Source organism: Falco peregrinus, unplaced genomic scaffold (assembly GCF_023634155.1).
Source record: "Falco peregrinus isolate bFalPer1 unplaced genomic scaffold, bFalPer1.pri scaffold_67, whole genome shotgun sequence".
Lineage (NCBI taxonomy): Eukaryota > Metazoa > Chordata > Aves > Falconiformes > Falconidae > Falco > Falco peregrinus.
Genome location: NW_026599628.1, coordinates 361994 through 375183, shown reverse-complemented (window position 1 = coordinate 375183; position 13190 = coordinate 361994).

Genomic DNA, 13190 nt, shown 5'->3' with positions numbered 1-13190 from the left:
TGGGATACGTCTTAGGGTTAAGTGTCAGGGGTTAAGATTTATGTTTAATTCTTAAGTTTACGTCTTAGGGGTTAAGTCTAAAAGGTTTAGTCTTAAATTTAAGTCTCAGTGTTGTCTTCGGTTAAGTTATAGTGTTTAAGTCTTAGGGTTACATCCTAAGGTTCAGTCTTATATTAAATTCTCAGGGGTTAAGTCTTAGGGATAAGTCTTAAGGGTTAAGGCCTTAGTATTATGTCTTAAGAATTCAGTCTTAAATTTAAATCTTAATAATAAGTCTTAAGGTTAAGGTTTGGGGGATAAGTCTTAGGGTTAAGTCTCAGGGATAAGTCTTAGGGTTAAGTCTCAGGGATAAGTCTTAGGGTTAAGTCTTAAGGTTAAATCTAAGTCCTAAATTTAAGTCTTAGGGTTATGTCTTAGGGATAAGTCTTAGGGTTAAGTCTTATGGTTAAGTCGTAAATTTAAGTCTTAGGGTTATGTCTTAGGGATAAGTCTTAAGGTGAAGTCTTAGGATCAAGTCTTAAGGTGAAGTCATTATGTTAATCCTTAGGGTTAAGTTTTAGGATTGTTTCTTAGGGTTAAGTCTTAATGTTAAGTGTCAGGTTAAGTCTTACAGTTAAGTCTTATGGTTACCTCTTAATGTTATGTCTTAGGGTTAAGTTATAAGGTTAAGTCTAAGGGTTAACTCCTAAGGTTAAGTGTTAAGTTTGAATATTAAAGTTAGGTCTTAAGGTTAAGACTTAGGGTTAAGTCTTATAGTTAAGTCTTTAGGGTTAAGTCTTAGGGTTAAGTTTTTGGCTTACGTCTTAGGGTAAAGTATTAAGGTTAAGTCTTAAACTTAAGTCTTAACGTCAAGTCTTAAGGTTGAGCCTTAAGGTTAAGTTTTAGGGTTAAGTCTTAGGCTTAATTTTTAGGGTTAAGTCTTAAGGTTAAGTTTTAGGGTTAAGTCTTCTAGTTAAGTCTTAGGGTTAAGTCTCAGGTTTATGTCTTACGGTTAAGTCTTAAGGTTATGTTTTAAGGTTTAGTCTTGTAGTTAAGACTTAACGGTAAATCTGAAGGTTAAGTCTCATGGTTAAGTCTTAGGGATAAGTCTCAGGGTTAAGGCTCAAGGTAAGGTCTCAAGGTTAAGTCCCAGGGTTAAGTCGTAAGGTTCTGTCTTAAGGCTGAGACTTAGGGTTAAGTCTTAAGGTTAAGTCTTATGGATTGAGTCTTAGGTTTACGTCTTAGAGTTAAGTCTTGGGGATATGGCTTAGGGTTAAGTCTCAGGGTTAAGTTTCAAGGCTAAGTTTCAATGTTAAGTCTCAGGGTTATGACTTAGGGTTAAGCATTAAGGTTAAGTCTTAGGTTTCAGTCTCAGGGTTATGTCTTAGGATTAAGTCTTAGGGTTAAGTCTTAGGGTTAAGTATTAAATTTAAGTCTTAGGGTTAATTCTTAGGGTTATGTCCTAAAGATCACGTCTTAAGGTTAAATCTTAGGGTTAGGTCTTAAGGTTAAGACTTAAGATTAAGTCTTAGAGTTATGTCTTAGGGTGTTGTCTTAAGGTTAAGACTTAGAGTTAAGTATTTAAGGTTACGTCTTAGGTTTATTGTCTTAGGGTTAAGTCTTAGGGTGTTGTCTTAAGGTTAAGTATTAATATTAAGTCTTAGGGTTAAAGTCATAAGATTTAATCTCAGGGTTAACTCTTATGGCTATGTCATAAGTTTAAGTCTTAATTTTAAGTCTTGGGGATAAATCCTTGGGTTAAGTCTCACGGTTAATCTCAGGGTTAAGACTTAGGGTTAAGTCTTAAGGTTAAGTCTTAGGGTTTAGTCTTAGGGTTCAGTCGTAGGGTTAAGTCTCAGGGTTATGCCTTAGGGTTAAGTCTTATGTTTAAGTTAAGTCTTAGGTTTAAATCATAGGGTTAAGTCTTAGGGTTAAGTTTTAAGTTTAAGTATTAGGGTTAAGTCTCAGGTTTAGTTTTTAAGGTTAAGTCACAAGGTTAAGTCTTAATTATAAGTGTTAGGGTTAAGTCTTAAGGTTAAGTCTAAGGGTTAAGTCTCTAAGATTAAGTATTAGGTTTAAGTCTCAGGGTTAAGTCTTAGGGATAAGTCTTAAGGTTAAGTCTTAAATTCAAGTCCTAGGGTTAAGTTTTAAGGTTAAGTCTTAAGGTTAAGTCTCAGGGTTATGTCTTAGGGTTAAGTCTTAGGTTTAAGTCTCAGGGTTAAGTCTTAGGGTTAACTGTTAAGGTTAAGACCTAAATTTAAGTCTTAGGGTTAAGCCTTAAGGATAAGACGTAAATTTGAGTCTTAGCGTTAAATCTTAACGTTATGTCTTACGGTTAAGTGTTAAGGTTAAGTCTTAGATTTAAGTGTTATGGTTATGTCTTAAGGTTAAGTCTTAGTGTTAAGTCTTAGGATTAAGTCTTAAGGTTAACTCATAAATCTAAATCTTAGGGTTAAATCTTTGTGTTAAGTCTTAAGGTTAAATCTTAAGTCCTAGGGTTTGAGTCTTAGGTTTAAGTCTCAAATTTAAGTCTTTGGGATACGTCTTAGGGTTAAGTGTCAGGGTTAAGATTTATGTTTAATTCTTAAGTTTACGTCTTAGGGTTAAGTCTAAAAGTTTAGTCTTAAATTTAAGTCTCAGTGTTGTCTTCGGTTAAGTTATAGTGTTAAGTCTTAGGGTTACATCCTAAGGTTCAGTCTTATATTAAATTCTCAGGGTTAAGTCTTAGGGATAAGTCTTAAGGTTAAGCCTTAGTATTATGTCTTAAGATTCAGTCTTAAATTTAAATCTTAATAATAAGTCTTAAGGTTAAGGTTTGGGGATAAGTCTTAGGGTTAAGTCTCAGGGATAAGTCTTAGGGTTAAGTCTCAGGGATAAGTCTTAGGGTTAAGTCTTAAGGTTAAATCTTAGGGTTAAGTCTTAAGGTTAAGTCTCAGGGTTAAGTCTTAGGTTAAGTATTAGTATTAAGTCTTAGGGTTAATTCTTGTGGTTAAGTCCTAAATTTAAGTCTTAGGGTTATGTCTTAGGGATAAGTCTTAGGGTTAAGTCTTATGGTTAAGTCGTAAATTTAAGTCTTAGGGTTATGTCTTAGGGATAAGTCTTAAGGTGAAGTCTTAGGATCAAGTCTTAAGGTGAAGTCATTATGTTAATCCTTAGGGTTAAGTTTTAGGATTGTTTCTTAGGGTTAAGTCTTAATGTTAAGTGTCAGGTTAAGTCTTACAGTTAAGTCTTATGGTTACCTCTTAATGTTATGTCTTAGGGTTAAGTTATAAGGTTAAGTCTAAGGGTTAACTCCTAAGGTTAAGTGTTAAGTTTGAATATTAAAGTTAGGTCTTAAGGTTAAGACTTAGGGTTAAGTCTTATAGTTAAGTCTTTAGGGTTAAGTCTTAGGGTTAAGTTTTTGGCTTACGTCTTAGGGTAAAGTATTAAGGTTAAGTCTTAAACTTAAGTCTTAACGTCAAGTCTTAAGGTTGAGCCTTAAGGTTAAGTTTTAGGGTTAAGTCTTAGGCTTAATTTTTAGGGTTAAGTCTTAAGGTTAAGTTTTAGAGTTAAGTCTTCTAGTTAAGTCTTAGGGTTAAGTCTCAGGTTTATGTCTTACGGTTAAGTCTTAAGGTTATGTTTTAAGGTTTAGTCTTGTAGTTAAGACTTAACGGTAAATCTGAAGGTTAAGTCTCATGGTTAAGTCTTAGGGATAAGTCTCAGGGTTAAGGCTCAAGGTAAGGTCTCAAGGTTAAGTCCCAGGGTTAAGTCGTAAGGTTCTGTCTTAAGGCTGAGACTTAGGGTTAAGTCTTAAGGTTAAGTCTTATGGATTGAGTCTTAGGTTTACGTCTTAGAGTTAAGTCTTGGGGATATGGCTTAGGGTTAAGTCTCAGGGTTAAGTTTCAAGGCTAAGTTTCAATGTTAAGTCTCAGGGTTATGACTTAGGGTTAAGCATTAAGGTTAAGTCTTAGGTTTCAGTCTCAGGGTTATGTCTTAGGATTAAGTCTTAGGGTTAAGTATTAAATTTAAGTCTTAGGGTTAATTCTTAGGGTTATGTCCTAAAGATCACGTCTTAAGGTTAAATCTTAGGGTTAGGTCTTAAGGTTAAGACTTAAGATTAAGTCTTAGAGTTATGTCTTAGGGTGTTGTCTTAAGGTTAAGACTTAGAGTTAAGTATTTAAGGTTACGTCTTAGGTTTATTGTCTTAGGGTTAAGTCTTAGGGTGTTGTCTTAAGGTTAAGTATTAATATTAAGTCTTAGGGTTAAAGTCATAAGATTTAATCTCAGGGTTAACTCTTATGGCTATGTCATAAGTTTAAGTCTTAATTTTAAGTCTTGGGGATAAATCCTTGGGTTAAGTCTCACGGTTAATCTCAGGGTTAAGACTTAGGGTTAAGTCTTAAGGTTAAGTCTTAGGGTTTAGTCTTAGGGTTCAGTCGTAGGGTTAAGTCTCAGGGTTATGCCTTAGGGTTAAGTCTTATGTTTAAGTTAAGTCTTAGGTTTAAATCATAGGGTTAAGTCTTAGGGTTAAGTTTTAAGTTTAAGTCTTAGGGTTAAGTCTCAGGTTTAGTTTTTAAGGTTAAGTCACAAGGTTAAGTCTTAATTATAAGTGTTAGGGTTAAGTCTTAAGGTTAAGTCTAAGGGTTAAGTCTCTAAGATTAAGTATTAGGTTTAAGTCTCAGGGTTAAGTCTTAGGGATAAGTCTTAAGGTTAAGTCTTAAATTCAAGTCCTAGGGTTAAGTTTTAAGGTTAAGTCTTAAGGTTAAGTCTCAGGGTTATGTCTTAGGGTTAAGTCTTAGGTTTAAGTCTCAGGGTTAAGTCTTAGGGTTAACTGTTAAGGTTAAGACCTAAATTTAAGTCTTAGGGTTAAGCCTTAAGGATAAGACGTAAATTTGAGTCTTAGCGTTAAATCTTAAGGTTATGTCTTACGGTTAAGTGTTAAGGTTAAGTCTTAGATGTAAGTGTTATGGTTATGTCTTAAGGTTAAGTCTTAGTGTTAAGTCTTAGGATTAAGTCTTAAGGTTAACTCATAAATCTAAATCTTAGGGTTAAATCTTTGTGTTAAGTCTTAAGGTTAAATCTTAAGTCCTAGGGTTTGAGTCTTAGGTTTAAGTCTTAAATTTAAGTCTTTGGGATACGTCTTAGGGTTAAGTGTCAGGGTTAAGATTTATGTTTAATTCTTAAGTTTACGTCTTAGGGTTAAGTCTAAAAGTTTAGTCTTAAATTTAAGTCTCAGTGTTGTCTTCGGTTAAGTTATAGTGTTAAGTCTTAGGGTTACATCCTAAGGTTCAGTCTTATATTAAATTCTCAGGGTTAAGTCTTAGGGATAAGTCTTAAGGTTAAGCCTTAGTATTATGTCTTAAGATTCAGTCTTAAATTTAAATCTTAATAATAAGTCTTAAGGTTAAGGTTTGGGGATAAGTCTTAGGGTTAAGTCTCAGGGATAAGTCTTAGGGTTAAGTCTCAGGGATAAGTCTTAGGGTTAAGTCTTAAGGTTAAATCTTAGGGTTAAGTCTTAAGGTTAAGTCTCAGGGTTAAGTCTTAGGTTAAGTATTAGTATTAAGTCTTAGGGTTAAGTCTTGTGGTTAAGTCCTAAATTTAAGTCTTAGGGTTATGTCTTAGGGATAAGTCTTAGGGTTAAGTCTTATGGTTAAGTCGTAAATTTAAGTCTTAGGGTTATGTCTTAGGGATAAGTCTTAAGGTGAAGTCTTAGGATCAAGTCTTAAGGTGAAGTCATTATGTTAATCCTTAGGGTTAAGTTTTAGGATTGTTTCTTAGGGTTAAGTCTTAATGTTAAGTGTCAGGTTAAGTCTTACAGTTAAGTCTTATGGTTACCTCTTAATGTTATGTCTTAGGGTTAAGTTATAAGGTTAAGTCTAAGGGTTAACTCCTAAGGTTAAGTGTTAAGTTTGAATATTAAAGTTAGGTCTTAAGGTTAAGACTTAGGGTTAAGTCTTATAGTTAAGTCTTTAGGGTTAAGTCTTAGGGTTAAGTTTTTGGCTTACGTCTTAGGGTAAAGTATTAAGGTTAAGTCTTAAACTTAAGTCTTAACGTCAAGTCTTAAGGTTGAGCCTTAAGGTTAAGTTTTAGGGTTAAGTCTTAGGCTTAATTTTTAGGGTTAAGTCTTAAGGTTAAGTTTTAGGGTTAAGTCTTCTAGTTAAGTCTTAGGGTTAAGTCTCAGGTTTATGTCTTACGGTTAAGTCTTAAGGTTATGTTTTAAGGTTTAGTCTTGTAGTTAAGACTTAACGGTAAATCTGAAGGTTAAGTCTCATGGTTAAGTCTTAGGGATAAGTCTCAGGGTTAAGGCTCAAGGTAAGGTCTCAAGGTTAAGTCCCAGGGTTAAGTCGTAAGGTTCTGTCTTAAGGCTGAGACTTAGGGTTAAGTCTTAAGGTTAAGTCTTATGGATTGAGTCTTAGGTTTACGTCTTAGAGTTAAGTCTTGGGGATATGGCTTAGGGTTAAGTCTCAGGGTTAAGTTTCAAGGCTAAGTTTCAATGTTAAGTCTCAGGGTTATGACTTAGGGTTAAGCATTAAGGTTAAGTCTTAGGTTTCAGTCTCAGGGTTATGTCTTAGGGTTAAGTCTTAGGGTTAAGTATTAAATTTAAGTCTTAGGGTTAATTCTTAGGGTTATGTCCTAAAGATCACGTCTTAAGGTTAAATCTTAGGGTTAGGTCTTAAGGTTAAGACTTAAGATTAAGTCTTAGAGTTATGTCTTAGGGTTAAGTCTTAAGGTTAAGACTTAGAGTTAAGTATTTAAGGTTACGTCTTAGGTTTATTGTCTTAGGGTTAAGTCTTAGGGTGTTGTCTTAAGGTTAAGTATTAATATTAAGTCTTAGGGTTAAAGTCATAAGATTTAATCTCAGGGTTAACTCTTATGGCTATGTCATAAGTTTAAGTCTTAATTTTAAGTCTTGGGGATAAATCCTTGGGTTAAGTCTCACGGTTAATCTCAGGGTTAAGACTTAGGGTTAAGTCTTAAGGTTAAGTCTTAGGGTTTAGTCTTAGGGTTCAGTCGTAGGGTTAAGTCTCAGGGTTATGCCTTAGGGTTAAGTCTTATGTTTAAGTTAAGTCTTAGGTTTAAATCATAGGGTTAAGTCTTAGGGTTAAGTTTTAAGTTTAAGTCTTAGGGTTAAGTCTCAGGTTTAGTTTTTAAGGTTAAGTCACAAGGTTAAGTCTTAATTATAAGTGTTAGGGTTAAGTCTTAAGGTTAAGTCTAAGGGTTAAGTCTCTAAGATTAAGTATTAGGTTTAAGTCTCAGGGTTAAGTCTTAGGGATAAGTCTTAAGGTTAAGTCTTAAATTCAAGTCCTAGGGTTAAGTTTTAAGGTTAAGTCTTAAGGTTAAGTCTCAGGGTTATGTCTTAGGGTTAAGTCTTAGGTTTAAGTCTCAGGGTTAAGTCTTAGGGTTAACTGTTAAGGTTAAGACCTAAATTTAAGTCTTAGGGTTAAGCCTTAAGGATAAGACGTAAATTTGAGTCTTAGCGTTAAATCTTAAGGTTATGTCTTACGGTTAAGTGTTAAGGTTAAGTCTTAGATTTAAGTGTTATGGTTATGTCTTAAGGTTAAGTCTTAGTGTTAAGTCTTAGGATTAAGTCTTAAGGTTAACTCATAAATCTAAATCTTAGGGTTAAATCTTTGTGTTAAGTCTTAAGGTTAAATCTTAAGTCCTAGGGTTTGAGTCTTAGGTTTAAGTCTTAAATTTAAGTCTTTGGGATACGTCTTAGGGTTAAGTGTCAGGGTTAAGATTTATGTTTAATTCTTAAGTTTACGTCTTAGGGTTAAGTCTAAAAGTTTAGTCTTAAATTTAAGTCTCAGTGTTGTCTTCGGTTAAGTTATAGTGTTAAGTCTTAGGGTTACATCCTAAGGTTCAGTCTTATATTAAATTCTCAGGGTTAAGTCTTAGGGATAAGTCTTAAGGTTAAGCCTTAGTATTATGTCTTAAGATTCAGTCTTAAATTTAAATCTTAATAATAAGTCTTAAGGTTAAGGTTTGGGGATAAGTCTTAGGGTTAAGTCTCAGGGATAAGTCTTAGGGTTAAGTCTCAGGGATAAGTCTTAGGGTTAAGTCTTAAGGTTAAATCTTAGGGTTAAGTCTTAAGGTTAAGTCTCAGGGTTAAGTCTTAGGTTAAGTATTAGTATTAAGTCTTAGGGTTAAGTCTTGTGGTTAAGTCCTAAATTTAAGTCTTAGGGTTATGTCTTAGGGATAAGTCTTAGGGTTAAGTCTTATGGTTAAGTCGTAAATTTAAGTCTTAGGGTTATGTCTTAGGGATAAGTCTTAAGGTGAAGTCTTAGGATCAAGTCTTAAGGTGAAGTCATTATGTTAATCCTTAGGGTTAAGTTTTAGGATTGTTTCTTAGGGTTAAGTCTTAATGTTAAGTGTCAGGTTAAGTCTTACAGTTAAGTCTTATGGTTACCTCTTAATGTTATGTCTTAGGGTTAAGTTATAAGGTTAAGTCTAAGGGTTAACTCCTAAGGTTAAGTGTTAAGTTTGAATATTAAAGTTAGGTCTTAAGGTTAAGACTTAGGGTTAAGTCTTATAGTTAAGTCTTTAGGGTTAAGTCTTAGGGTTAAGTTTTTGGCTTACGTCTTAGGGTAAAGTATTAAGGTTAAGTCTTAAACTTAAGTCTTAACGTCAAGTCTTAAGGTTGAGCCTTAAGGTTAAGTTTTAGGGTTAAGTCTTAGGCTTAATTTTTAGGGTTAAGTCTTAAGGTTAAGTTTTAGGGTTAAGTCTTCTAGTTAAGTCTTAGGGTTAAGTCTCAGGTTTATGTCTTACGGTTAAGTCTTAAGGTTATGTTTTAAGGTTTAGTCTTGTAGTTAAGACTTAACGGTAAATCTGAAGGTTAAGTCTCATGGTTAAGTCTTAGGGATAAGTCTCAGGGTTAAGGCTCAAGGTAAGGTCTCAAGGTTAAGTCCCAGGGTTAAGTCGTAAGGTTCTGTCTTAAGGCTGAGACTTAGGGTTAAGTCTTAAGGTTAAGTCTTATGGATTGAGTCTTAGGTTTACGTCTTAGAGTTAAGTCTTGGGGATATGGCTTAGGGTTAAGTCTCAGGGTTAAGTTTCAAGGCTAAGTTTCAATGTTAAGTCTCAGGGTTATGACTTAGGGTTAAGCATTAAGGTTAAGTCTTAGGTTTCAGTCTCAGGGTTATGTCTTAGGATTAAGTCTTAGGGTTAAGTCTTAGGGTTAAGTATTAAATTTAAGTCTTAGGGTTAATTCTTAGGGTTATGTCCTAAAGATCACGTCTTAAGGTTAAATCTTAGGGTTAGGTCTTAAGGTTAAGACTTAAGATTAAGTCTTAGAGTTATGTCTTAGGGTTAAGTCTTAAGGTTAAGACTTAGAGTTAAGTATTTAAGGTTACGTCTTAGGTTTATTGTCTTAGGGTTAAGTCTTAGGGTGTTGTCTTAAGGTTAAGTATTAATATTAAGTCTTAGGGTTAAAGTCATAAGATTTAATCTCAGGGTTAACTCTTATGGCTATGTCATAAGTTTAAGTCTTAATTTTAAGTCTTGGGGATAAATCCTTGGGTTAAGTCTCACGGTTAATCTCAGGGTTAAGACTTAGGGTTAAGTCTTAAGGTTAAGTCTTAGGGTTTAGTCTTAGGGTTCAGTCGTAGGGTTAAGTCTCAGGGTTATGCCTTAGGGTTAAGTCTTATGTTTAAGTTAAGTCTTAGGTTTAAATCATAGGGTTAAGTCTTAGGGTTAAGTTTTAAGTTTAAGTCTTAGGGTTAAGTCTCAGGTTTAGTTTTTAAGGTTAAGTCACAAGGTTAAGTCTTAATTATAAGTGTTAGGGTTAAGTCTTAAGGTTAAGTCTAAGGGTTAAGTCTCTAAGATTAAGTATTAGGTTTAAGTCTCAGGGTTAAGTCTTAGGGATAAGTCTTAAGGTTAAGTCTTAAATTCAAGTCCTAGGGTTAAGTCTTAAGGTTAAGTCTTAAGGTTAAGTCTCAGGGTTATGTCTTAGGTTTAAGTCTCAGGGTTAAGTCTTAGGGTTAACTGTTAAGGTTAAGACCTAAATTTAAGTCTTAGGGTTAAGCCTTAAGGATAAGACGTAAATTTGAGTCTTAGCGTTAAATCTTAAGGTTATGTCTTACGGTTAAGTGTTAAGGTTAAGTCTTAGATTTAAGTGTTATGGTTATGTCTTAAGGTTAAGTCTTAGTGTTAAGTCTTAGGATTAAGTCTTAAGGTTAACTCATAAATCTAAATCTTAGGGTTAAATCTTTGTGTTAAGTCTTAAGGTTAAATCTTAAGTCCTAGGGTTTGAGTCTTAGGTTTAAGTCTTAAATTTAAGTCTTTGGGATACGTCTTAGGGTTAAGTGTCAGGGTTAAGATTTATGTTTAATTCTTAAGTTTACGTCTTAGGGTTAAGTCTAAAAGTTTAGTCTTAAATTTAAGTCTTAGTGTTGTCTTCGGTTAAGTTATAGTGTTAAGTCTTAGGGTTACATCCTAAGGTTCAGTCTTACATTAAATTCTCAGGGTTAAGTCTTAGGGATAAGTCTTAAGGTTAAGCCTTAGTATTATGTCTTAAGATTCAGTCTTAAATTTAAATCTTAATAATAAGTCTTAAGGTTAAGGTTTGGGGATAAGTCTTAGGGTTAAGTCTCAGGGATAAGTCTTAGGGTTAAGTCTCAGGGATAAGTCTTAGGGTTAAGTCTTAAGGTTAAATCTTAGGGTTAAGTCTTAAGGTTAAGTCTCAGGGTTAAGTCTTAGGTTAAGTATTAGTATTAAGTCTTAGGGTTAAGTCTTGTGGTTAAGTCCTAAATTTAAGTCTTAGGGTTATGTCTTAGGGATAAGTCTTAGGGTTAAGTCTTATGGTTAAGTCGTAAATTTAAGTCTTAGGGTTATGTCTTAGGGATAAGTCTTAAGGTGAAGTCTTAGGATCAAGTCTTAAGGTGAAGTCATTATGTTAATCCTTAGGGTTAAGTTTTAGGATTGTTTCTTAGGGTTAAGTCTTAATGTTAAGTGTCAGGTTAAGTCTTACAGTTAAGTCTTATGGTTACCTCTTAATGTTATGTCTTAGGGTTAAGTTATAAGGTTAAGTCTAAGGGTTAACTCCTAAGGTTAAGTGTTAAGTTTGAATATTAAAGTTAGGTCTTAAGGTTAAGACTTAGGGTTAAGTCTTATAGTTAAGTCTTTAGGGTTAAGTCTTAGGGTTAAGTTTTTGGCTTACGTCTTAGGGTAAAGTATTAAGGTTAAGTCTTAAACTTAAGTCTTAACGTCAAGTCTTAAGGTTGAGCCTTAAGGTTAAGTTTTAGGGTTAAGTCTTAGGCTTAATTTTTATGGTTAAGTCTTAAGGTTAAGTTTTAGGGTTAAGTCTTCTAGTTAAGTCTTAGGGTTAAGTCTCAGGTTTATGTCTTACGGTTAAGTCTTAAGGTTATGTTTTAAGGTTTAGTCTTGTAGTTAAGACTTAACGGTAAATCTGAAGGTTAAGTCTCATGGTTAAGTCTTAGGGATAAGTCTCAGGGTTAAGGCTCAAGGTAAGGTCTCAAGGTTAAGTCCCAGGGTTAAGTCGTAAGGTTCTGTCTTAAGGCTGAGACTTAGGGTTAAGTCTTAAGGTTAAGTCTTATGGATTGAGTCTTAGGTTTACGTCTTAGAGTTAAGTCTTGGGGATATGGCTTAGGGTTAAGTCTCAGGGTTAAGTTTCAAGGCTAAGTTTCAATGTTAAGTCTCAGGGTTATGACTTAGGGTTAAGCATTAAGGTTAAGTCTTAGGTTTCAGTCTCAGGGTTATGTCTTAGGATTAAGTCTTAGGGTTAAGTATTAAATTTAAGTCTTAGGGTTAATTCTTAGGGTTATGTCCTAAAGATCACGTCTTAAGGTTAAATCTTAGGGTTAGGTCTTAAGGTTAAGACTTAAGATTAAGTCTTAGAGTTATGTCTTAGGGTTAAGACTTAAGGTTAAGACTTAGAGTTAAGTATTTAAGGTTACGTCTTAGGTTTATTGTCTTAGGGTTAAGTCTTAGGGTGTTGTCTTAAGGTTAAGTATTAATATTAAGTCTTAGGGTTAAAGTCATAAGATTTAATCTCAGGGTTAACTCTTATGGCTATGTCATAAGTTTAAGTCTTAATTTTAAGTCTTGGGGATAAATCCTTGGGTTAAGTCTCACGGTTAATCTCAGGGTTAAGACTTAGGGTTAAGTCTTAAGGTTAAGTCTTAGGGTTTAGTCTTAGGGTTCAGTCGTAGGGTTAAGTCTCAGGGTTATGCCTTAGGGTTAAGTCTTATGTTTAAGTTAAGTCTTAGGTTTAAATCATAGGGTTAAGTCTTAGGGTTAAGTTTTAAGTTTAAGTCTTAGGGTTAAGTCTCAGGTTTAGTTTTTAAGGTTAAGTCACAAGGTTAAGTCTTAATTATAAGTGTTAGGGTTAAGTCTTAAGGTTAAGTCTAAGGGTTAAGTCTCTAAGATTAAGTATTAGGTTTAAGTCTCAGGGTTAAGTCTTAGGGATAAGTCTTAAGGTTAAGTCTTAAATTCAAGTCCTAGGGTTAAGTTTTAAGGTTAAGTCTTAAGGTTAAGTCTCAGGGTTATGTCTTAGGGTTAAGTCTTAGGTTTAAGTCTCAGGGTTAAGTCTTAGGGTTAACTGTTAAGGTTAAGACCTAAATTTAAGTCTTAGGGTTAAGCCTTAAGGATAAGACGTAAATTTGAGTCTTAGCGTTAAATCTTAAGGTTATGTCTTACGGTTAAGTGTTAAGGTTAAGTCTTAGATTTAAGTGTTATGGTTATGTCTTAAGGTTAAGTCTTAGTGTTAAGTCTTAGGATTAAGTCTTAAGGTTAACTCATAAATCTAAATCTTAGGGTTAAATCTTTGTGTTAAGTCTTAAGGTTAAATCTTAAGTCCTAGGGTTTGAGTCTTAGGTTTAAGTCTTAAATTTAAGTCTTTGGGATACGTCTTAGGGTTAAGTGTCAGGGTTAAGATTTATGTTTAATTCTTAAGTTTACGTCTTAGGGTTAAGTCTAAAAGTTTAGTCTTAAATTTAAGTCTTAGTGTTGTCTTCGGTTAAGTTATAGTGTTAAGTCTTAGGGTTACATCCTAAGGTTCAGTCTTACATTAAATTCTCAGGGTTAAGTCTTAGGGATAAGTCTTAAGGTTAAGCCTTAGTATTATGTCTTAAGATTCAGTCTTAAATTTAAATCTTAATAATAAGTCTTAAGGTTAAGGTTTGGGGATAAGTCTTAGGGTTAAGTCTCAGGGATAAGTCTTAGGGTTAAGTCTCAGGGATAAGTCTTAGGGTTAAGTCTTAAGGTTAAATCTTAGG